Genomic DNA, 26740 nt, shown 5'->3' with positions numbered 1-26740 from the left:
CAGTAGTGAGTCAAAGAACCATGCTTTTAGTTGTAATAGAGCTTCCAGAGCTTAGCTCTCTAGAGCAGTGGCATTGATTTTAAGGAAATAGTTTGTTCTGTTTTTTTTTTTTTTTTTTTTTTTCTGTTCAGAAAGAAGCATACTACTTGGTACTGTATCTCTTTGCTTTGTATTTACCTTTTCTGCCTCTATTCATTCCTATTATAATTCCAGTGACATGATGTGAAATGTGTTTTCCGTATAACCTGCAGCTCAGTGACCCTGAAAGGTAATGGATTCAGAGCTTTCAACTCTACCTGACCCATTGCTCACAATGAGCTACTTGTTATATACATCACATCCCTCTTGTGACTGAACCATGCCACGGAAACATTTTATAAAGCACGCAGCAGAAGAGAAGGGTACTGAGGATGCTTTCACTTGGTTCTGCAGTCAATTGTCATTTAATGGACACATTTTTATTTATTTTATCTGTTTGGTCACATCTAGTACCAAATAGCATTCAAGACCACTCGGATCATTTCTGAGAGCCACAATGCCTGCCTCATGCTCATATGCCCTGGTGTTATCTGTCATTAGCTTGTCTATACATGCTGTGGAAGTAAAGGGATCATTTCTAGTGCATTCAACTCTAACTGGGGCTATACTCATGAATTTAGAGATACATCAGGTATCTTCTGTCAGGTCTGACTTGAGGTTTGAGCTGGGGCTTGTGCAAGCAACACAGGCACACAGACCTTACGTAGTCAAGGAAAGGCTTATTTTAGGACTGTTTCAGTCTGGGGATGCCTGAGAGTAATGGAGTTGCAATAAGCCCAGACCCTGAAAACAGTCAAGCTCATTACAAACATCCAAAGCCAGTTTTGCCTTCTCCAGAGAGCTTAGCTAGTCCTTTTCTTATGCCAACAACTATCCCATTTAAGCAGTAGATATTCATTCATTCTGGACTTCCTGAAGCTCACAGTATTGATGGCTGCTGTTGTCATTGCTTGTTCTGCCATCTCCCAAGGCAGGCATTGCACTGGATTCTGCCTAGAGCTTCTGAAGTTACAGGCTTGTTTTTTGCCATCATCTTGCCCAAGCTAAAGCAGATTTCAGCTGGGAGCTTTATAAAGCAGCAATGAGTTTGCCAAAATCTTAAGCTACACTCAGTCTGGACTATAGAAGATATATGAACAAGTTAATATAATATTTCCTAATACTTAAATTTGAGTTTCATTAAAGAATGACATAAGAAGCAGAAAGTATTCCTGGAAAACAAAGACATTACTTCTGTTTTTCCCATGTGGTTCTTTAGCAATGGCCCTAATCCATTAGTCATTGAATCGGTTCTGAATTCATTCTATTATCACAACACAGAAGTAATATTTAATTCTCTTGTATGTAGATGTATTGCTGAAAATTGAAGCATACGTTAGATTAGGGACTGTCAGGACTCAGAGTGCACCAACAGGCCCTGATTGCACTGAGCAGCCTCATCTAGGATCCTCACCAACACACCTCTCTTTTTTGGCCTGGGTCTGCATTTAATCTCAGGCCCTATGGCTTGATCTTTGCCTGAGCTTTCCCTATACCTGGCCAGGTACCTTGCTGATCCTGACTTGCTGACTTGACCTCCTGCCTTGACCTCATCCCTGCAGATTTATCTGGCAGTCTGGGCTATTGGCTGACCCTCGGCATAGCCACTGGACCTTCTCTGCTCTACTTGTGTGAGGTTGTGGGTTTCACCCTTGCCAGTGAGTGCTGCCTGCCTGCGGTGCCGTCACCTGGCTCTTTTCCATCCTAGGCTGGAGGCTCCCTGTGACAGACTGTTGTTAGGGTAGTCTCTGAATATGATGAAGCTTCCCACTGAAGAAGTGAACAGGAAAGATAACTGGTCAGCCAGAGACACTGACCTTTGATGGGCTTTGGAGTGAAACACGAAAGAAGGGAACTGAGTATGAGCATTTTTATCTGTGAGTACCAACTGGGTTATGTAAATGTGATAAGCATAGTACATGGCCGGGAGAGAAGGACAAATGTATAGAACTAGAAGGGTCCTCAGAAAAAGAATTTCATTATCTGAGTTAACTGGTAAGTGTTGAATAAAGAGGATGCTAATTTTGATGGCAGTATTGGAAATTCTGTATGTAGCCCTGGTTAAATGTATCCTGATTGGCTGTACTTCTAATTTTCCTGCCTATACTGAAATTATGTTTTTGTTAAACTCTTCTCAGTAATTAAAAATAAAATATGTATAAAAATCTAAAATGCATCTTTAGATGGTCCAGCTCTGCCTTCCAGGTGGCAATTCCTTGGTAAGGACATCAAGATCTTCCAGCAAAAAAAACTTACAGACAGGTCTTTGTGCTACTTCACTGAATTCCAGGAGGTGACTCTGCTTTTCCCTATGCTCTCTGCTCCTCCCACATACCAACCTTTGTGGCAACTCTCCTGCCTCTGCCCTACAGCATTCACCTGGGGTTTGTTGCAGCAGGAAGTGTCAGTAACCTTGTTAGTTGGTTAGTGGTTATTTATAGGAGAGTAAATGGTCTTATCAACGTAAGTGGGGTATCAGAGATAGACTAGCCTGTGAGGATGATGCTTGCTGAATGTTTAGATGAGGTGGAGAGGACCTGTGAAAAGGAGCCACATAGCTCCAGCTAGGGCTGCCTTGCAGACTCCCAGCTTCCAGCTGCTCCTGCTGTGCAATCCTCTTGCCTGTCTCTTGTAACTCTTTGAGCCTGCTGAGCAAATGCTTGAGCAGGACCACATGCTCCTCAAAGGAGGAATTGTTTTTCTGGCTTTTTGTTTTGACCCACTGACCTCCACAGCTGAAGTCATGCAAGACCAGTCTGCTTAGGCAGAGATTACCCTTGTGACAGCTAAATCTGCACTTTCTGAGCACCAATGAACACCTTGCCTTGACGGTCTCCTGCCAGAAGGACAGCAGGAGACAAAGAAATCCCTGAAGTTTCTACATCTTAATATCTACAGACTTGGTGTATTTTAACTCCTTTACCAGCTGAAATTCTCTGAGTGCCCCACAGGATAACACAATGTAGACTGCCAGTGGGGTTGGCTTGAAGGCTCCTAGTGGAGCCTTGAGAGTGTCCTACTCAAAAATTCTTAACTTCTTAAGCTATCCTTTGGTATTTTGTGCAAGTAGTACATGACCTTGTCCTAGCAGGTCTAGTAATCTTGTTTCAAGCCATTCTAACATATGTTCTTTGTGAGGCATGGTCCAAAGTGCAGATGGCTTGTTGTGCCCAGTAACTGTGGTCTTTGGTGTTCTGAAGCCTCTGGAAGGCTGCAGTACTGTATACGTGGTAGATGGATGCTACACAGCTACCTCTGTTTCTGGGAAATACTATGTTTCCTTAGGCTGCCACCACTCAATCCAGCTGCCTTGAGGTACTTCTTCTTGTTCTGGAACACAGACTAGCACTGCCTCTGAAAAAGAAACAGCAAAGTGAAGTGGATATACTCAAGCAAAACAGTTTGTAATCTAAACTACTATGAGACATAATACATTATTATAAAATGCTTCATGAGACACAAACAACGTAGGATTCAGATTTCACAAACATCTTTTTACTAATTATCCACTGTAAAATCCTTCACTCACATTTTCCTGACTTTTTTTTTTTTTTTTTTTTTTTTTTTTTTCCCTACAGGAGAATGGACAAAGTGATGCCCTCTAGGTTGGTTCTCTGCTGAGTATTAGCACAGTTAATAGGGAACCTGCAAATATGAACATATCCATTGATACTATAACAGACTCAGAAATGTAGCTTTTTCACAGCTAACTCTGAAGCACAGAAAGGACAGCTAAATGGCACCATTTTCTAATGTAATAACCTTTCAATAATTTAATCAAAGCTACTGAGCAAAATGCCCTTCAAAAAGTCCATGTAATTGCGTAGTCCTGTCTTTAATCTAAACCTTTATCTCAGAAATCTTAAATAAATAAATTAAATTTTAGGCAGTGTAATTTCTCTGGTTCTCCCAGAGACTAACTGGCAACAACTGAAGCTCCCTGTCCAAAACCTACTATTTTCCATTTGTCAGAGGCCAGGAAAAGCCAAATGCTTTTGAGGGCACACAGGTTCATTTGGGGGAAAAAGAAGAAAAGAGAAAAGACAGCAGCAATCTCTAAAGGGACTGCAGTCTTAATGTGAAGAGTCTGCTTACAAGATTTATTACCTGTTGACCTCCTTCCACCACTTAGGTTATAACATAATGACAGCTTGGCAGCGTTGGAGAGAAGCCACTCTTCCTCCTTAATGCTGACCTAAAGAATTAGGATCATGAACGAGTCAAATATAAAACCATTTGTGAGGATTGCATTGCCACCTGCTTCCCTGTTATTTATTACCTCAAGGGCAGTTGTCAATTCCATGAAAGTCAAAACCATTTTACATCTTGCAGCTGCCCCCAGTCTTCAGGAAGCACACACAAGTAAAATGTTGGTGTGGTTCCCTGGACAGTATGATCCCAGCTTAAGTCATTATTATTATTTGTAATTGGAAAATCCAACACATTTGACATTTATTTTGGAAGTCTCTAAAATACTGAGGTTGGAGTAGGGTCTTGTTAGTGGGTCTGGGAAGGAGTACATCTCTGGATTTTTTCAGAGATCTACTGTGCACAAGGAACACCTTATACGGAGGTGGGGGGAGAGACGTCCTCACACCTGCATTTTAGGCCAAGCAAGTTCCATTTAGGGCATTTGTTTTCCAGACAGTAAGGAATAGACTGTAGGCCCTTGAATAATCAGCATACCTTTGCCTATTTTATCCCTATAAATCTTGGACTGAGTTATCAAAAAAGATTAATGAGAACCTCTTTACAGACTTCTAGTTAAATGTGAGTGATCAACAGACTTGTTGGCTAGTTGTCCAACCTTCCCCCTCCACCTTCCATCTCCTCACTGTTATGCTTTAAAAAATAAAGCAAAACAAAATGGTTCAAGAAAGCTGATGTAAAAATGGAATCCTTTATCCCAAATGTTTCATGTGGAAAATATTTAAGTCTTGGTTTCTTTTCATTCACATCCTGACTGCTGTTCTGGAAGGGCTAAAACTATTCCCCAAATTCAAACATAGTTGAAGTCTCCCGAGACTACAATTCTAGATAAATTTATTGTTCACCCTCCAAAATCCTCTGGTCTCTACTTTAGACATTGACCTAGGCCATCAGACTACTTTTTCAGTTTCAGTAGTCTCCCTGTAGTTTCACTAGAAAGTCATAGCACTGTCAAAAAAAACTTCTACTTTATTTTTCATTTTCTTTACTTTTGCCTTGATCATGAAAAGGAATTCAAGATTTTGCTTGGATATTATGAAAAACCATTTTGTATAAAATAGATGTTTAAATATAACAATGGCAATTGCTGGAAGGCAAAATTAACCTGGAGAATACTGCAAGCTATTGAAGTCACTGTGTATAATCCTGCTGTCTATCTAAACAAATTTAAAGCATTTTGAAGAACATAAAATCTGATTTTATTTTCTACACATCAAATAAATCCACATAACAAAATAAGCAAGGGGTAAGGAGTTAATGGGCTGCTCTCTGTTTTCACTTTTTATACAATAAAATTGTCTGTATAATTGCAACAGGAGTACTAGTACATTGTGCTAAGTTATTGCTAGACAATTATTGCTGAGAAAAGAATATCTAGAAATTATAAAAATGCATGCTATCCTCTTTGCTGCTTTATTAAAAATGCAAATCAAGTTTAGTGTCTATTTTTTATAAATAATTTTCATTTTTAGCGGGTGTGTCAGAGAAGCTGAATTGCCTGAGACTTCTCATTCCTTTAAGAGGAAAAAAGACATCTTCTTGAGTCCTTCTTTTAGACACACACTTTAACATACCTAATTTTAAGTCAACTGATCTGGTGGATCATGTGAGCTGCAAGCTCACATGTTGTATTTGAGCATAGACGCAGGTTTCAGTGTAACTGAAACACAAGGTCCATATGGGGACTCAGTCATTGCACCAGATTGGCAAGCTTCAGGGAATTCACCTTCAACCATCCACCTCCTTTTGCCTCCATCCTCAAGTGATGGGCAGCAGTGTGTTGTCGGTGAAACGTGCAACTGATTTCTCCTTACGCTGAGCACGTGCTCTCCCCTCTGCAGCCTAAAGACCATTGCTGGACCATGTGGCTCAGGGACGCCCAAGCGGGTAAGGAGACCTTACCTCATACTCCCTTTGCTTCACATCCCCCAGGCCTCACTCCCTCTCCTCCGTCATTTGGTGAGAGAGACCCTGAGGACAGTTCGTCACCCACAAACATGGGAACGACAGGACGGGAAGAGATCTGCCAATATCTCTTCCCCTTTTACCAGGCTTCAGAAGAGGAATGCCCTCTTCCACTGGGCCCTCTCCCACTCTCTGAGCCTTACGGTAGGAAAGGTAACAATAAAAACAAAAATATACCTATCAAGGAGTTGCAGTGTTGCTAACTCGTGTGACGTTATTGAAATTTAACAATTTTGGCGTAGTTCCTAGAGTACCCATTCTTGGAATCAGAAGGATACGGGGGAATCTAACTTTCAATTTTAAAGGGAGTTTTTAGCTTTTATGTTCATGGAGAAAAAAAGTTTCTCATGTGAAATAAGTCCAAGCTAAGGAACCAGAAGGCAAATAAGAAGAAATCCCTAAAGCAAAATTATTGTTATTTAATCAGCTGATTGCCCAGGGGAAATGAGTATGACTCATGATTTTTAAGTGATTTTAGAGACGGCAACAGTTAAATGGGAGAAGCAGGATTTCTTCAGTGCTTTTTTGTGGATGTCAGGATTACTATTTGAATGACTGAATTAATTAATCACAATTTAGAGCAGCAGAACTCCTTCTGGATGGGAGAGGAGCTTGACTGGAGAGAAGGAAAGATTTTGAGACAGAGAAACGAGAAATGGGCAAAAAGAAAGAAAGACCGTGCAACTTTTGTTTTCATAAATTTTTCTTCAAAATGAGTAAATTGAAGTCTGTATCTTCATTATGTATACACACAGTATATTGATTAATTAATAACTATGGTAAGGCTGTCTGTCTTGATTATTGAATATTTCCCTGTCAGAAATAACATTTTTACAAGCTTTTGTTTTTTACCAATTTCTGCTTAGGTATTGTCTGCTACTAAACCATTCCCTGCAGAGGAAACACTATAGTTCTTACTCCAATAGCATTTTTAGTAACTGTTATTGTTTTCTATCAGCAGTTCTGTGTTTTGAGACAGAACCAAATTGTCTGTTTTAAATTCTATCTCCATTAAACTTTCTCCAGCACTGCTTATGAGATAGCAATTTCACAACCCATAATCTGGAAAAACTATAATACAATCTGCACAAGAATTTGTAATGTATTTATATCAAATTACAGGTAATAGCACTGCTTCTTGAGTTCACTGTAATCATCTGATGCCGTGAGATCTCCTTGCTTTCAGAGACTTGCATAATTTTAATGATGTATCTGATTCTACTGTGCCGAGGTGTGAACATCTGTAGCTGTAACCACCATCTCTCCACCAGATTTTGCGCAGAGCACACGTCTTTAACTATATGTGACCTACATATACATACATCCTGGGGAAGATTCCACTACCATGATGGTGAATTTCTGAGAAGAATATATTACCCTCTCAAACTCAATCCCTTTGTTTAAAACAGGTTGCCCAGAGAGGGTGTTGAGTCTCCTTCTCTGGAGATATTCAAAACCCACCTGGACCCGATCCTGTGCAAGGTGCTCTAGGTGGTCCTTTCTCACCAGAGGAGTTGGACTAGATAATCTCCAGAGGTCCCTTCCAATTTCAACCATTCTGTGATTCTGTGTCAGTCTGGCCTTATATGGGTGGAGGGGAACTGAACAAGGGCTTTAGAGGCCAGTTCTTTTCTGAATAACACAACTAAACCATATATTGGATATAACTTTCTTTTAGAGCTTTAGCTAACTAAATATGTCCAGATTCCAAATGAAAAAGATTATAATTCCAGGCCTTGGTTGTATAAGTATAGGAGATATTCAACATTTTTAGGGTCTTTGTTCATGGTCATAAGGAAAAGGTTCTCAGAAAGATGCAACACATCATTTCAAATACTTTATACTCTTTTATATATTTTATCCAAGCAGACAAATTTATTTTACATGGCTAGACAGCTTAACCAGCTGACTCATTATTATAAATGGCAGCATGATAGAAGTCATTTCCTTGGCAGTTGACTGTGAGAGATATTGTGGTAAATGGCATTTTTACTCCTCAATTATTTGCTAGCTAAATTTAGCTCAATTACTAAGAAACAGAAAACTCAGCTTTGTACATTTAATGGAGATGCTTTTTTCATCAGACATGGATTCCTGAAAGCTACACATCTTATCAAAATGACACTCTTGTGTTGTCCATCCTGAAGTCATCGCATGAGAACAAAACCTGAGGAAATTAAAGCACATGTCTGTTGAAATCAACTGGATCAGGATCTCATCCAGCAGTTATAGTGAAACTGGAAGCTCTGTGCTTTGACCATTGATGCTGAGGTTTTCAGATCAAGTTTATGATTAACTATCAGAAAAAAATAGTCAGCAGTAGAACATAATTCAAAGAAAACAATTACTTAAACTATATGCTCACAGTTGTCTTATACTTTGGAAATTGTGACCCAGATAAGGCTTTTGAAGCCTATTACTGAAGAGAAGAAAATTCAGCTATCTCCATTCATACAGATAGAATAAATAAAGTCACAAATCCTGAAGCATCACTTGAAACAGGCACATCTTTATACCCCAGTCAGTAAAATGATATACCCTAGAAAGTGGCATCTAATTCCTGCTTATAGATCAGCTTGGGGAAGAGTGATGGTCTCTGCTATATCACAGGCATTTTTAAAGTACCAGAGTTTCTCTGCTTTTTGTACTTGTCCACTAAATTCTCCTTAACTTTAGAAGATGAGCAAACTCCTATTTTTCAGTTTTTTCTAAGAGAGTTTTAAACAGTAAAAATATCCATTATATTGTGTCCTCCAGGGAGGCCGGGTATTGATTTGGAAACACATTTTTTTCCTGAGGTATTGTAATCTGAAAAGTTGTTGTAACATAATGTTAATCCCTTCTGTATGATGTTACAGATTATTTTTATGCTTTTAAATTTACATTCCAAAAATATACTGAAAACATGTACATCATCATCTTGTTTGTGCAAGAGGTAGTATACAATACAAATGGACTGAGAAAAGAACAAGATATTGTCACACTAAAATCTAAAGGGATTTGCACGGAATATAACTTAAACACATCTAGGATTCAAAGCATAGAATATGGATTCCCACTCTATATCAAAAAAGTTTCAAAATTAAGTCACATTCATATTTCAGGCACTTTTTATATTTTCAAGTTTGTATGGCTTTTAACTTTGAAGAGAATTCTGAATAGAGAAAATACATATACTTTTCCCAATTTGCCATCATTTTATGCCTTTCAGATAGCTTTCTTTTCTCTGTCTCTACCCATGCATTTTCTCTGGGTGTTTAACAGTTCCCTCAGGGCAGGACCAATTATTTATGACATACTTCTCCATGTAAGATTTATTTGGCAAAACTGTTCCTATGGAAACTGCTGTTTTCAAACAGGCTTGTATTAACTTCAAACAATAGGATTGCATATACAATGGCGAATAGGTCTTTTATTAGCAGGCATATTCTAATGACTTTGACAAGTAAACTAAAGTGCGCAGAGGAACAAAACGAGGCATATTCCAAATGATCAAGTGGGCGTTCAGCTATCAGCTGATAACTACAGGGAATTTTAGTAACTCTTGCTCATTTTAAGAAAGTCCATTTTGAAGATCTCTTAAAACTTCAAAACAATGCTTTGAAAATATCAGTCAGAAATCTTCACTGGAAAGTTTAGGGTGGAATGCTATGAAAGAGCAGCAAATGCCTTAGTTATAAAACACTAGAGGTTTTTATCTCAAGAAACATCAAATTTTATGTGTATGAAATACATACATTGTAAGGCTTTGGCACTAAAAATAGATTGACAGGTCAGGATACTACAGACACATTTGATTTCTGTGGTTTCAGGAACAAGCTCTGATAATTACATTTTCCCTCTGTTGTGTTTTATAGTTTGTCCTCTCTTCACTCTACCTCCTCTTTATCTTCTGATCTTTCTACCCCTCCATACAAAACGAAGCATAGTACAACATAGCCCATCCAAGCAGGTTCTTAATGAAAAAAGAAATCATTTTTATGTATTTGAACAAACAATTTCCCTTTAAAAAAATAATTTCAGAAACAACTTCACTAATTGTCTTGCTAGGATCTTTAGATTTCCAGAGCTATAATACCTTGCCTAGCCAAGAATTAGTATGGGCAGATGGAAGGGGATCTCATAGCAACAGCCCCAGTCTTCCAGACCTGACTCTTCCTTTGGGTCCGTGCAGAAGTTAGTGATTTTAGTACAAAGACCTCTGTTGCCAGTCCTACCACAGTCAGGTTTGTTGTTTGTTTATCTGCTGACTCATCTTGTTAAGAGAGATTCAGAAAAAAGAAACTCCATATGCTTTCTACTAGAAATGCATTCTGTACACTCAAGTGGCCTTTTTGTTATTTAAATGATTAGCTGAGAGTACTTCCTTTTTAAAAGGAAGTAATTCAGCCACAGACTGAATAAACTCCAAGGCCACAATGTGTAAAGGAAATAAACTGAATTCCATGTTATAGAGTTTTAATAGTCAAAGATAAATTCACTGCAGAATTATTAGGAAAGAAAAAAGCCCTCAGTTTGTTATGCTGCAGCTTCTGAGTGTATTGTCACGTGTATGTGAAAATGCATAAATTCATTTGTCTGTTGAAGTACTGAAATCCAGCATTGCCAATGCAAGAATTAAAAAATTTCAAATCCAAAAATACTGACTGATCTCTTTTAAATCAGTCTCATGAGATTGTCTGGAATATGTTGGAATTGGGGGCCTTTTAAAAGGCAACATATTGCTATGGACCAACTGAAGGACTGTTGGTGATGAAAGTTATCACACAATTGATGACTCAAGTCATTGGAGTGACTTTCAGGTAGTGTGGTTTGGCAGGTAGCCTTGATTTCTAGGTAGCCCCAGAAACGAAGAAGCATATTTATCATCCTGAAAGCCCATACCAACTTTGCTTGAATTGCCTGAGCTCAAGCAAAAAATGTGCTCCAGAAGACTCAAATTAGTTTTTTGCTTTCAGAGCAAAAGAGATTTTCCAATGGCTAGGAGAGAGAAAATAATTTCAAAATATATGATTGTAGAATATGATCTATATAATGCAATATATAAACTATGAAAATAGTTTTGTAAGTAGCCAAAGTGACTTCTGTCCCCAATGGGCAATGAAGATCTTTCCTATGTAGGAACAGTTATAAACTGTTCTGTCTGTAGAGACATGAGGAAAGTCTCAGTCCAGTTATCAGGAATTCTTTAACCTTTCTCACCTCTTCGTTTTTAAAACTGAATAATATGACCTATGATGGTAGCTGCATTTACCTAGCCTCAGCCTTTCTGCATCATGAGCGGGCTCTATCTCAGTCTTCTTTTTGTGGATTCGATTTTGCCACATTTTTCACGCTGAATCCTCCAGTGTTTCACCGAGTAGTCTCAGTTTAGAGACACTATAACTTCTGCCTTGTAGAGCGCTTTCTGTGATTTGATAATCCATTTTGGGGAAGGACTTACCTGCCGGTTTTGAGAGGAGAATGAAGCATGCAATTTCTTTTTCTCCTTGTTATCCCACAAACAAGAAGTGAAAAGACTTGAATGGAGAAAACTCGGAAATTTCCATTCCCATATCTTGTTAGTCTTTACGTCTTTACTTCTTATTTTAGACTGCAATTTAGTCCCTCCCAACTGAAAAACAACTGAAAATACAAAATTTTTTATTTTATAGAAAATAGATCCATTACAATCTACAGATCCAGAATGAAAATTAATTTTTCCATCTTATGTGCCCAGTGTGGCCAGCTTCTTTGATTTTGATTGCGTTTTTAAATATATAATTCCAGAACTTTGTCCACTGTGTTCATATGAAAAAAAATCTTTATTTTCAGTGCTTTGTGACAACAGTGAAAAAACTAACAGCTTGATACATCTGAAGGCAGATAGATTAATTTTCATAATTAATGATATATGTATTCATAACAACGAGTTGTCAGGTGAATAATAATTTTTAATGTGAAAAAATTTTCCTTATTCATATGTTTAAGTTACAGTACAAACTTTAAGTAACATGAAAACTGGAATAAAAAGTATATTGAAGTACATATTAATTACTCTTAAAACAAAAAGCAAGGCATTTCAGTTCATTTTCCAAGTGTGCTTGTTATATTCAGAAATGCAGGCATGTTACTAGAAGCAAGGCTCTGTGGTTTGCTGGTGACAAGGGATTTTCAAAAAGACTATTGACCCTATTCTTTTTCTGCTGGTCAAAAAAATTATCCTGGTTTGTTGGATGGTATATTTATCCCTCTTTCCAAGCCAGTGCTGAGCACTTCTGAAAATCTCACTTCTGACCTACTTGTAGTGATTTATATTTTGATCAAACAAAACTACCTAAAAGAAATGTGGGATTTGGGAACCTAAAAAACACTTTTAATCCCTAAATGCAGCATTAGATGTTGTAGTTGTTCAGTGCAAAAAGCTAAACACCATACTACTGCCACTTAAACGTGTAGATAGCTCATTTTTCTCTAGCAACCATGCTTTAGCCTTTGAACATTTATAAAACTATCTAAATGCTGCATGAACTATCGCCAGTAAGATTCGTCTTGTATCTGTGATTCACAAATCAGCATTTTCCAGCTTTTCTTGTATGTGGGTTTGATCCTCTCAGATTGCTCTGAGAATTTAACTTTTCCTATAACTCTGCTTCATGGTGGTGACAGCTGCCAACCCCACCTTCTGTGTGTCCCCCAGGCCAGCACTCAAACCTGCTGGCACAGTGAAGAGCAGGACATCAGAGCCTCCAGTTCCAGGCCCCGCTTTGCCTGGTTTGCAGCAGGGATCTGAATACAGAAATATCGTTCCTCAGAGAGTTTTCCTATTCTTTAATGTGGAATGGGTTAATTTTGTCTCTCCAATTTTGTCTCTTTGTTAATATAGGGGGATTAACATAATATAGAAGAGATTTTCACTGAAGTGTCCTGGGTAAATACCAGAGCCATCACATTTTTGAATCACTCTGACTCTATTCTTACCCAATCAATTTTTAAACTTAGGGCTGAGAGAACAGAGACAACAGCCACTATTCTTTCTTCCTTTTTTGGCAAAAGAAATTAAAGATTGACTCAGCTTAGACTCTTCACTTGAAAAAGGGGTTCATAGCTGTGAAAGAAGTGTGTTTTTATCCAGTCCAAAACTAGAAACATCATCCATTTTAGAGGAAAAATCTCTCAGTCCCCATTATTCTCCATTTTCCTATATGCTAGCTCTCCATGCTTCTGCAGCCAGCTTGTTGGCTTCTGTGTGTCTGCTTTTACAGGCACACAATCCTCTCCAAGCAGTGAATGGAGTGCCAAATCTGGAATTACAAATTCCCCTAGGCAGCTAGGTGCCAAAAATTTGTCATCTCTATGTTCAGTAGTGTAGTGTCTAATCCTCTTCTGTGAACCTTATACTTCCATAATTTCCAAACTGAACTAAAAGGAGTTACTAAATTTTTTTGTATGACAAAATAAATAGGGACTGTCATGGAGCAAATAATCCTGGAAGCCATTTTCAAATATCTATGAAGAACAAGATGGTGATTAGGATTAGTCAGCATGGATTCATTAGAGGGAAATCATGTCTGACCAATCTGACGGCATTTCATGATGATTTGACTGGCTTGATGGACAAAGAGAATGCAGCAAAATGAACAAAGATGCTGTTTATTTTGATGATGGCAAAGGTTTTAACACTGTCTCCCATAATATTCACACCGACAGACTGATGAAATGCAGACTAGAGAAGTGGACATTGAGGTAGACTGAAGACTGGTTGAACTACCAGGCTCAAGAGGGTTGTGATCAGTGGCACAAAGTCTGTCTGGAGGCCAGTCTCTAGTGGTTGAAACTTGGGCCACTCCTGCTTCAGTTCTTCATTAATGACCTAGGTGATGGGACACAGTGCACCCTCATCAAGTCTGGAAATGGTACAAAGTTGGGAGGAGTGTCTGATTTACATCAAGACTGCACTGTCTTTCAGAGTGACCTCGAGAGGCTGGAGAAATGGGAAGAGAGGAACTTCATGAAGTTCAACACAGGGAATTGCCAAGTCCTGCTCCTGGGGAGGAATAACCCCAGGCACCAGGACAGGCTGGGGGCTGACCAGCTGGAAAGTAGCTTTGCAGAAAAGGACCTGTGAGTTGTGGTGGACATCAAGTTGAACGTGAGCCAACAATGCATCCTCTGGCAAAGAAGGCCAACGGTATCCAGGGCTTCATCAAAAAGGGCATTGCCAGCAGGTGGAGGGAGGTGATCTTTCCCCTCTGCTCAGCCCTGGTGAGGCCACATCTGGAGTCCAGGCTCCAGATTTGGGCAAGAACAGTACAAGAATAGTACAAGAGAGTGCTGTACAAGAGAGACATGCAGCTACTGTAGTCAGTTCAGATAAGGGCCACAAAGATGATGAAGGGACTGGAGCATCTGTCATATGAGGAGAGGTTGAGAGAGCTGGGCCTGTTCAGGCTGGAAAGAGAAGGCTCAGAGGGGATTTTATCAATGTTTCTAAATACCTGATGCAGGGGAATAAAGAAGATAGAGCCAGACTCTTCTCGGTGGTGCCTTCTGAACAGACAAGAGGCAAGAGGCACAAATGAAATAAAGAAATTCCATTTAAATAGAAGAAAAAAAATGTATATTGAATGTGGCCAAGAAAAGGAACAGGTTGCCTACAGACATTGTGGGGTTACCATCTTCCGAGGTATTTAAAGCCTGAATGGTCAATGTCTTAAGCAACCTGTTCTAGTTCTAGAGCAAGGAGGGTGGACTATCTCATCTCCAGAGGTCCCTTCTAACCTCAGTGATTTTACGATTCTATAAAATAGTTTTAAGAAACCAAGATCTAATCTGATACATGATGGAAAAAACAGGAATCTGGAAAGAGATCAGTCCACCTCTCTATCTCTCCTTGGAGGGGAGAATTAGCAGAAAAGTAAACCTTGATTTTCGCTAACATCAAATTTAAATGTTAGTTTCAAATCAAGATCTGAAGAGAGAAACAGATTACTAGGTTTTTACCCTGAAAAAATATTCCCTTACAGAAAACAGTTCAGAATAAAGGAACAAACTCCTTTAGTTTTAGAAAACTACTTGTTTCTTTGAGGTGACACACCAAGTTCTTTCTTAGTACATACCAACCTAATAAAAGTCAAACAAAATTTAATACCTCTGAACCTTGTGTTATTTTAATCTTCAGAAGTTACAAGATAGTATAAGTCTAATATATGCCCCAGGAGTTTTCATTTATTCATTCTGTACTTAGAGAATGAAATTATGCAGTTCTCCACAGAATTAATGTGATTCCTTTTCCCTGACTTCCATATAGAGTTTATATCTTATATGATATTTTTATTTACAATTATTAATTATATTTTTTAAAATATGTGCAGAGTGTAATATTCACTTGTTGGTTCCAGGCTGATCAACTAAAAAGCAGTAACCAAAGTGATTATCATCAGTTTTGATTAGATTTCCAGATGAATTTTGTAGACTAAATTGGAAAGCTCTATTTTCACCAAATATGCATCTTTTAGAGGCTTGTCTGCTACAAGATATTGTGTATTATAGTACCTTTGTGCTACAGAAATCATCTTTCTAACTGCTGTACATCAAAACCTCCAGTCTACATAATAAATATATTTGTGAGGAAGAATAGATGTCTCTGGCTGCTTGCAGCCTCTACATAAAAATGTAGTAAGGTTATATTCTCATACGTTATAAAATTTCAGGACAAGAAGAAACTAAGTGGCCATTGCTATAGTACTAGCTAGATTTCTTTGATCCAGTAGCTTCCAATTCTTTGCCTTGAGTCCTCAAGTATTTTCTGTTTTCCCATGACAAATGGTGAGAAAGCATTTGACTTAGAGCTAGTCCAGGGGTAAGCATGAGATATATCTGATACTTGACAGAGATTCTGCCTTCTCCCAGCAAACATGTGCTGATATTAACCAGTATGAAATTGTGATGCATATGCTTGGCACCCATCCTGACTACTTTTTTTTTTTTTCCCAAGCCAATCAAGCTCTTTATTATGATCTCTAGAGAATTAATTGTTCCCCTATCTTCCCATTCATTCTTCCTGTTTGTCACTGAAAATAGGGTCTGATGGAAGCCAGATTTTGTCCTGCTGAGAATAGAAAAGGGACTTTTTGAGAAACATACAAAAAAAATATATTGTTACGGAACAGAGTTCCACAACAGATTTGGCTGAACCTGAATCTCCCAATTTAGTGTGTGCAACAAAACTTTTCTATGGAAATAGGCATATGCCAACTAATAGCCAAATAGAGCATAAAGAAATCTTCCAGCAACGCATTTTATTGGACAAAATTATATCAAAAGAACAAGAAAAGAAAGATCTTCCTTCTAGCAGTAAATTTGATATATCTTTAATATTATGAATGATTTGATGCTATCATGATAGGTGCTATAAAAACATCAATGTCTAGCTGCAACGTTATAAATGGCACTAATTCTGCAGTAAAGGCAATATGCTTATTCTCCCCTCTGTTGCAAAAAGAATATGAGTACATTTCTCTCCTGATCTGTCTTCACAGCTCCAGGCCATTGGTAGCTGAAAAGGGACCTCCAATCTGGGCGGCGGGGGGGGGGGGGGGGGGTGTTACAAACTGCAAGGGAGGGCGCACTAGAGACCATTAGGTCTGCAGCATACAACTTTGCATAAAGAAGGTTGAGGCGAGTACCTTCTCCTGGTAAAGAAAGAAGAAGGGTGTCAAGCAGGAATATTTGAGATTTCTTTTTTGTTTTGTTTTGTTTTGTTTCCTAATTCTGACACAATTAGCTTGGCTTAAAAACCACAAAGGGAACTGGACTGTGTGAAGAAACTTGCCCTTGAAGTTGCTCAGACTGAGGTTACTCAGGTTGGGGTAAGAACCCGTGAATGTTATAGTTAAACTAATTAATGTCAGTGTTAAAACCTGACTGGAAGATACACTCTGTCCTTCTACTGAGATTTACCTGATATGATTTTAAAGATTCCAGCCAGAGTTCACCACTCAACAAAATTACAGTACTATTTGTATTACGTTTTTTTCCAGGAAATTATTAGTTAGTAAAAGTCTGCTAACCTTTCCATTCATTTCGATATTGAGGTAAGCATTATAACCTAGGGAACTGTAAAATGTGCAATTAAGAAAGCAAGTGATTCGTAAATATAAACCATCGTAGGAGCATGTTCAAGCCTTTTGGGAAAATAAGGTCAGGTCTGGTTAACTATTTGGATAATTTTAGCTTTTAGTGGAATCTAGAACCAACAGAAGTATTTCCCTTTTTTTTAGACATTCTAATGGAAAGAGAATTAAAAGAAAAATTGTCTTGCAATGTAAGCACAAAATTATTGGACTAAATCAACCGATGAGAATATGAAACTCCAAAGTCTATACTTGTTATTCAAGCTAAGAGAAATGTAAAACATATGTATGGCATAGAAATAAATGAGGGATCAAATTCTCACTTCAGTTACACCCATAAAATTTCAGTGATCATACTTGGGCAACATGGTGATAGATTTTTTTTTAAACTGCTGCCTTAGTCAATTAAGGCAGTGTTTTTCTAGTAGGTTAATACAGTTACAAATACAGTTCTCTGACCTGAAATGATCTCTTTAAAATTACAGTTTCATGCTTTAGAAAATGAATATTTGCTGCAGAATTTTTTAAATAAAATATCTTAATAGTAGTTTGATTCAATCTTGATACAAATTTTAAGTGCGTGAGCCAAAGTCATTATAAAAACACATTTCTAAACTATAAACCATCTACAGAAGTCTATTTCACATTTAACTGTCAAAGTAGGCAGACTATTTCCAGGAAAAAACAAGAAAGATGATTTTAGATAGAAAGTATTCTTTGTATGAAAATCTACATAAGAATACATTTTTATTACCTGATTCTGTTCAGCCCTGCTGACAAGACAGTAGTACTCAGAGATATACAGAGCAGATTAGTTTTCTCCTTAGTCAACTGCAGTGGGTTCCAGGAAGCCTGTAACATCATTGAGGGTGATCCACACTGCAGAACTCCATGTTTCAATCAGGTTCATGTTATATGTCATAGTAAGCAGAGAAATGGGACTTTCTATAAGTGGTCTTAGTTTCTGTGCTGAGCAGAATGTCAAGTAAAATAGCCCACATAAATCAAGGCAGTATATTCTAAGGTCCTATCAAAAAACTCCCCAAATCTGGACAGGAATACAAGTGATTGGAAGACAGCAATCTGAAAACATCACTTTTTCAAGAGAAACTTTTGCAGCATAGTGCCTGTCCTGGGATTAATTCTGCCTATGTATCTTCAGTCACTTCTAAACATGATCCAACCTATGTTCATGGCTTGGCGTAGCACACTCGAAACTACTTGTTTATCTCTCTCCTGTTCTCTGTCCTGCTCTTTCTGTTCCCTGTTAGGTTTTGCAAAGTCCTTATTCCTTGAAATACACAGGACAGCAAAAAGGCCTGGCAGAAATGAATTTTCACCTCTTTCAGAAACCTTAGCCTTGGAGTTTCCACAAAGGTCTCTTCTGTCCTCAGGAGCCTTGGGGCTTAGTGGGAATGTGTTAAATGCCACAACACAGGCTTGTGAAACATGCAGTGTGTCCTTTCCTCTACTCTCCTAAATGGGAGAAAAAAGAAATTGGTAAAGACTGAATCTCATCTGTGGAAAGACGAGGGTGATTTTTTGTTAGAAAGAAAAAATATTTAGAATAATTAATACAGCCTATTTGCCTTTCTTCTTCATTTAAAATGTCTGTCTGGTGAAGTGATGCAAAACCTTGGAAGATGAAAAGAAAAGGCTCTTGTCAAACTCAGCACTTGGCCTTGCAGGTGGGCTAGTAGCATCTACAGAAGTATCTGTCTACTTTGCTTCACTTCCAGTTTAGCTGCAGAGAGTGGCATTTGGTCTCAGTATCTCTGTATGTTCTTTTACCATTTTAAGCCACTGTGATGTGCGGGTGGCCCCCAAAGTGGCACGTTTCTCCACCTGTGTGGAGAAAAGACAGAGCATGGCAGAGATGCAGAAGTGAGTCAGATACAATGCAACTTCACCCCAATGGACAGAGCTGTGCTCACACGGGGGAGATATATATTTGCAAGTTGTCACAGTGTAATCTCATCTGTATTTTTACATTTTCAATGCTACTTTAATTGGGGAAAAAATGATAGTGATGAATTAGAGTTCTGTTATGTATGCCACAGGAATAGTAGCAAGTAAAGTAATTATACTCTAATGTAGAGTTGCCAGTGAATAAACAAAAATTAATTAATTGTTTTAATGTCTTATTAAAATCTCGATGTCACTTTTGGGCCTGGAATAATGGAGAGGTATTTTAAGGCATTACTGACCATTCTCATTCACGATGGTAAAATACAAAATGTGAAAATGGTCATTGAAAAGCTCCAGGGGAAAATAGAAGGGAGAATGCTAAATATGTCTGTACTTTTAGCCAGAGCAAACACAACAAAGTCTTTTAAGAGAGATATGTCTTCTGTGGTCCATGTAATAGAGGTGGGTAGAGGGATGGAGAAAAGTACAATGTGCCTAACTGCTAACACTTTCCTTCCTCCAGCAGACAACTTTACTGATGCTCGTTAGAAATTACTGGAAAGAATAATGAGTTCTGGAGGGGAGTTGATTGCTTCTATGATTCCACTATGGAATCCCTAAAAATTAATCTTCAGATATTTCTAGTCCTTTCCACTCATCCTTCCTTCTCTTTATGCAACTAGGAAAAGCAAGAAAAAGACAGAGATAGATAATGCCTAAAAAAAAATTTCAGAAGCACTGAGCATTTTACAAAGTGAAGAGCTCTGTGTTCACAGCTGTTCAGAAAGATTTAAGCTATTAATACAACATTTCTGAAAATTCTTAATTTTAAGATTTCTTATGATCATTTCTCAATTTAACCATCCCTTTCACCAGAATAAATATTTAGTGCTACATCTATCTTATTAGGCTAATAATAAGAGTGGATCATAATTGTCAGGTGTCAAATAACACTCCAGGCTCACTATCTTTTACAGGGGCAGGAGGAGAACCTGGAAGACTTTGCCTATGGGTGAAGAATTGAAAAAAAAAATGAAATTTATTTGTGAAAATAAATAATTAGGAAGATCAATTAACTCTGATTCCTAGTACTTTTGACAGGAGAAATTCTATAGATTCTCATAGATTCTATGAGCAGCTGGTGTTTCCCATTTCCTGTCCTTCTGTAGCTGTGATGGCCTGTATGCGTACCCAGAGAGGCTCCCCACCACACTCTCTCACTTGCCTGCTCAACCTCATTTTCACTTACAGTTTGATAACACACACAGCCCATATTCTCCATTCATACTGCAACAGGTGTAGAAGTCAAGCAAGAGAGAAATAAAAAGTCTATAACTTTTAAATCATCACTTGTACAAATGGGCCTTTGCTATTTTTCTTATGTTTATTCACACCTCCTACATCTACCCATCCCATGAGTATATTAAAACTCAGACAAAGAATCCAGTTACTTCTCCAACTCAAATATGACCATCTGGTCAAACTATGCTTGTCTCATTCCCTGCCTGTGAACAGGCACACGTGCCATTCTCACTGATTAATTTTAAATGTTGACCTGATTTTCAATTCAGAATTCTCCTTTTCCCTTTCCAATTTGTTTTTCTATAATATAATACATGTTTTAATTAAAACTACTTCTCTGATTTTAGGGGTAGGAAATTCAGCCCTCACTACAGAGGATTTGTATGAACTGGACCTGTTACTCTTGTGAGGTTGCCTGTCACTACATGACGTGCTAAATGTGACTTTCTTCAGTAGGCCAAATAATTTTGTATAATGTATGAAAAGTGTTATCATGTAGGTTTAATGATAAGTGCTATCAACTTTTTCTCCTTTTTGAAAGAAAGTCAGAAAGGGAGCAATTACCTTTTAACTTCTTTATTGAAATGGCTCTTATATCCCTCTGGCCCTGGAGATTTGCCTTTACTGGAATCTTGAATAAATAAGCATCAGCAGCAGAATGTTAAAAGAATAAAAAGAAAAAAAAAGGATTTACAATCATGGCATGAAAGTAGAGAACTTTAATTTGATATCATCGATGTGAGACCTGTTTATCTGGGAGCAATACATAATATTGCAAAAACTGTTTAATGGCTGCCTTAATTTCAGTTAGTTTGGCCAGGGTTCCTGTGGGCTCATTTTGTAAGATGATGGGATATTATTCTATCATCTTTACTGCTATTTTCTCCATAGAGTCTCCATCTTGTGCTTTTCATTAAGAACAATGTTATCTTCAAAGTAGCACATTTAAGCTCTTTTACAATAACAAGCTCTTCCTATAGGCTCTACCCATTTTGCTTTTTATGGAGCATTTCAAATGAAATAAAATCAATTTTCTAAACTGCCTATACCTTCAATCTTTTTTTCTCCTTTGTGGAAAGATGATCTGACATAATTTTTAATTACTGCTTTTGCATCTTTCAACAGTATGTTTGGTGTTATTTCCTCATTTTCATTTGGAATCCAGAAAATTGGTTAATTTCTATAGATATTTCAAATGATTGCTTTTGCCAAAGGCAGCTGGATTTTGCTTTATCACAGCAAATCCTCACTGTGAGTCATATGTGGCAGGCACAAATAGAGTTTGGATTTCTCTTTCATAGTTGGGAACATATTTAAGATTAAAAATATATATATCTTCTAGCTTTATTTTTTTATTTCAACTGTTGCCTGAGTGTAAAAAAAAAAAAAAAAAAAAAAAAAAAAAAGTCTTCTTCCAGCCTCAATATTCTAAGAAACTATCAATTCTCACCCCAAAGTCTCTGTGTGAGGGAATCTACATTTGAATTGTTGACTTTGTGTCATGGCATGGTATGTGACCATCCATTCTGCTTAATCATTGGCGTGAACCCCGGCACGGTTTTGACAACGCCAAAGGCATAGTCTGGGCAACAGCCCACCCACAGATTGCTCCCAGGGGGCTGAATGTTCAAGGCCATGTTGTACTGGGGGATGGAGGGGAGAAAGGGGAAGAGCTTAGCTGCAGGAATACCGGCTGTGCTCTGCCCTCTTCTCTGGGATCCAAGAACAGGCCATGCCTTGTTTTATGTATTCGCAGAGGCAACACAGTGGTGTCTTAATAGAGCTACTAGCAAGTCCATGATTTCAGATCTTTTACACAGCGACCATGACTTCCTTTAGACAAGTCAGTAAGGTGCTCTTGACTACCCTGACTTCTTCCTCCAGATCCAGCTAAATTTTTCCCATGGCTAACTGTCCTCAGAAAATTGTTTTCAAAATCCCCAAACTCCAAATCTAACTGACCAGAGAATAGCTGCTTCTACGTCCTCCTTGAGTTGATTCTGCCTGTATGCACAGGAGTTCAAGCAGTAAGAGCAAATTGCTAGACACTCTATAGCAGAAGAGCATCTTGACTGACCGTCCCAGTGTGGTGGGAACAAAGGGATCAAGGGGAGGTCGTAGCAGCTCGGCACGAACATGAGAACCAGCTAAGGGGAATGGCCGCAACAGGCAGAAACAGCACCTATTTGAGTGTTTTTAGCTATAGACGGTGTAATAAACAGCTGCCGCTACATACTAGCTGCCCTGCCTTTGCCAAGTCTAAAGCAATTCAGTCAGATTATGTCACTTTCCTTGATCAAAGCAAGGGGCTGATGGAATAAACACGCCGGCCCTCCGGCCTGTTTATAATAAAGCCCCAGCAATAATGCTTGCTCTAACTATGAGCAATTCAAACTCCTTTCTCAAGCTGTGTTTGCTAGCAGTCAACTCTTAATGAACAGTGTAGATGGAAGATAAATGAAAACATCCTGTCAATGCAGACAACATGTCACAAGCGCTGATTTGAGCTTCATCATCAAGTCGTCTTGCTGGGTATGAATTTCCATGTACTCTCGCTTCTCACCATTATTTTGGTAAACAGTTCTTACAGCATTTCTTTGAGGAGAGCATTCCCTCTGGTTGCCATAGGAAAAATAACAAATATATAGTAACACAGCCTTTCTAGTTACATACTGTTCAATTAGGGATGGCAGGAAAGTGATTTTTTTTTCTCCAGAAAGCTGAACAATTTGCTAACTCTGATGCTGCAGATAAATGACAGCATAGCACATGGAAAAAAATGTATTAATCAAACAGCTATTGACACCTTTACTTAAATGGGAAGTAGGGAAAAAGTAAGCTTTTAGTAGTTTATACTTTGAAACTTTACAAAGTTTCAATATTCTTCAATTACCTGGGCAAGGTCTCCAGAACTTATTTTAAAGCTTTTAATAGAGGTTTTAAGACTCTCAGAGATAGAAACCTTTCTCTACTACTGAAGCTGTATTTCCTAGCTGACAAGTGGAGAGTCTCATCACCTGCAGAGGCAGCAGCTGTGGCAAGATTAATTAGTGAAGCTGAGAAGGTTGTTGTGCCTGAGACTGTAAGACAAAAAGGAAAAAGAAGGATCCTAATTTTCAGACCAGACTTCAGGAGAAACATAAATAACTTCTTTTATATATATATATATATATATATAAATGACTGAGTCCGAAGTTTCACTTGCCTATTCAGAGGTGATATATGTATTTTAGATGTAGAGAAGTAGCTGAACACGAGTGATAGTCAACTGCATAAAAGTTAGAGATGGGTTATAATATTTTTTTCTAAGACAGTTCTCACATTTACTGACACAAACTTAGAGTTACTTATGTCAGAAAACTGCAATTCTTGTGTGGGTTATCTATGACTACATCTATCAACCTGATATACTCTTAATTTAGGAGATGAGTTTTGCCTCATATTTCTTGTAAAATAGGACTGAATTTCATCCTTCACTAAAGGAACAATTAATCTAATGAAAGTGAAGAACCTCTCCACCTTTGTCAAAGCAGGTGTGCATCTAGATAGCAGAAGTATTGTCAAATTCATGCTTAGGTTATCCTAACAACTTTCTTTCTTAAAATTTTTAATGCAAAAAAAATAGATCAATGTTTATACCTGACGCCTCATAATTGTGGTATTCTCAGCTACAGTAATGTTGTTCTCACATGCAACTAGGTACTGCAGCTTTGGAGAGCTGGTGTTATCCTGCTGTGACCTGGGTTTAGCTGCTTGAAAACCACAGCAAAGGTGAAACAACCAGATCCACCCTGCTGGCAGAGGTGGTAGCTGATGCTGCAAAGGCTCTGGGAGAGAGGCTTTGGGCAGATTGGGCTGGCAATAGCCATGGCTGCAATGTGTCCACAGCAGCTGGCAAAATGGGATTGCTCCAGAAACGGAAAGTGCCTGTGGCCTGGGGGGAGCAAGAGAGGGACCAAGTTCATGCAAGAGAAAAGCATCTGTGTGCCAAAATATCCTCTGTGGCTCTGAAGCATCATACAGAGCTATCCAGTTCAGCCATAGTTTTTTTTATTCTAGGTACTGAAAAGTGTCCTGTTACCTGGCCATCTGGAGTAGCTAACATGTCTATGTAATCTGTGACCTGACAGTAGTGGTTGCAGTTAAAGAGTAAATTGGAGAAGCTCCTTTGCTGTCCTGCTGCAGGAAAAGCAGGATGCTGCTTCACCACAAGAGGAGATAGAGCTTAGATTTGTACTCCTAGTCTATTTGGGGTTAGTTTTGTTTGTTTGTTGGATAAGAGGGGATAGTTAAAGAGAAATGCCTGTCAGCTACCTTCTCATTTTTGTTGTATGCTTCCTATTCACTTCCTATTCCAGGCACTCTCAGATAAAAGTCCATCTGGACAGGAGTAAATCACTGAGGACTCCTTTTTCTCTTATTTTTGCAAAGCTCCCTCTGCTCTTCCACTGAAAAAAAAATGATCAGGAACTAAAAAGGAGTGGAAAAAGTAAACTTTGCATAGCCATGGAGAAGAACTAGGCCCCTCGTTTATAAGAGAAATGTTTTTTTAGAAAGTCCAAGGGAAACACTGCTCTGCTAGGCTGTGAAATAGCTTCTCAAGGGAAGGAACAGAAATTCTATTGCACAAAACAATTTTAAATTGAACCGAACAGAGCACTTTCTACAGGGAATCATTTTGTATGAGCAATGGGATAAGTAAGATGAACTTGAAGGTTTTTTCTGTATCTTCTATCTGTGGTTCTATGAAAAGGCAAAGGAGCTGAAAGAGGCTTAAAATGGCACACAAATGGACATCCCACAGAGAATTAGGAAATGAACCTTTCTCCCATACAGGATAATATAATGAAAATTGAGGAAAGAGATTTAGAGTCAATATTCAGAAGAGATTTTGCTCTTAAAGAGATATAGTCCTAGGAAATAGGCTGTCAAGGGAAATCGTAGAAGTTAAGAACCTCAAGGGATTTAAAGCCAAAGTTGATGAATATCTAAGCTAGTTGCAGAAGTGCATGCCTGAGTGAGGAATTAGTTTAGCAGAAAGGTAAGGTCTAGAGGTTTTTTTTTTTTTTTTTTTTTTTTTTGTTGTTGTTCTTGTTCTTGTTTTTTGGTTTTTTGGGGGTTTTTTTTGTGCATGTGTATGTGCATTGTATCCCCCTATCTTCCCAATCAAATGTTATCTTGGTAGGTATTTGATTGCTTCTAATTTTAAGAATTTTAAAAAAATCTTCAAAGGTACACAAAAGACATGACATTGCTTTTGTTAATAATGACAGTTATATGGAAGAAGCCATATTATATCTTGGTAGGGGGGTTCCTAATTCACTTTGAAATCTGTGGGGGTGAATTTAGGCTTCTGGCTGCTGAAGATAATAGTGCTGACACAAGTACCTGTGAAACGATTGCTGTTTTCTTTGGATCAAATTACTGGCTGCCGTCTATATTGTCTCCAAGTTTCTTTTACAGTTATATTCCTTTCATTTATCCCCTGATGTGTACATTATGTCACCTTCAGCTCCACATGCCAAATTCAGAAGTGACGTGAAAGAAGAACATAGAAATCAGATATCAGTATGCTGCCACGGGCTTGAAAGAACAAGACTCAGAAAGGATTTGCCTGAAGATTCTTGGCTTTTACACACAGATACATTTAGCTGAAAATATAATTTGCACAGAACAGAATTCTTTTCCAAACTTTACTCTCTGTACCACTAACTAAAATGAACTTAAAGAATCAGAATGTAACATTTCTGTTAAGGGTTGACCATAGAGGAAAAAGAAAAGAAGCAACCTGCTTGAACTGCCTGTGCCCCTTGCACAAACACAACTGTAGATCCTGCAGCATAACCTTGGGTGTCTCAGTGCTGTTTTCTCCTAGTGCCTCTATCTGCAAGAGTCATTTTGTGAGATGATTTTATAATTTTTGTTTGTTCTCTCCTGGAACCCACTTATTGGCTTTAGTAGCTTTTTAAATAGACCTTAGGGCTCTCTGTGAGAAATTCCACAGCTTTCCATAAAACCAGAGCAATGTTAGCATAAGAAATGGTAGGCAAAAGATTTCTGTGGTGTTACATAAACATATCATTGTTTATGAAACTGCCATGACAAAAAAAAAAAAAAAAAAAAAAAAGAACTCACAAAACAATTTGCAGTACAAAGCTCATGTC

The sequence above is a fragment of the Rhea pennata genome, chromosome 3 (assembly GCF_028389875.1).
Source record: "Rhea pennata isolate bPtePen1 chromosome 3, bPtePen1.pri, whole genome shotgun sequence".
NCBI lineage: Eukaryota > Metazoa > Chordata > Aves > Rheiformes > Rheidae > Rhea > Rhea pennata.
The sequence above is the reverse complement of the archived record's forward strand: the minus strand, read 5'-3'. Positions refer to the sequence as shown.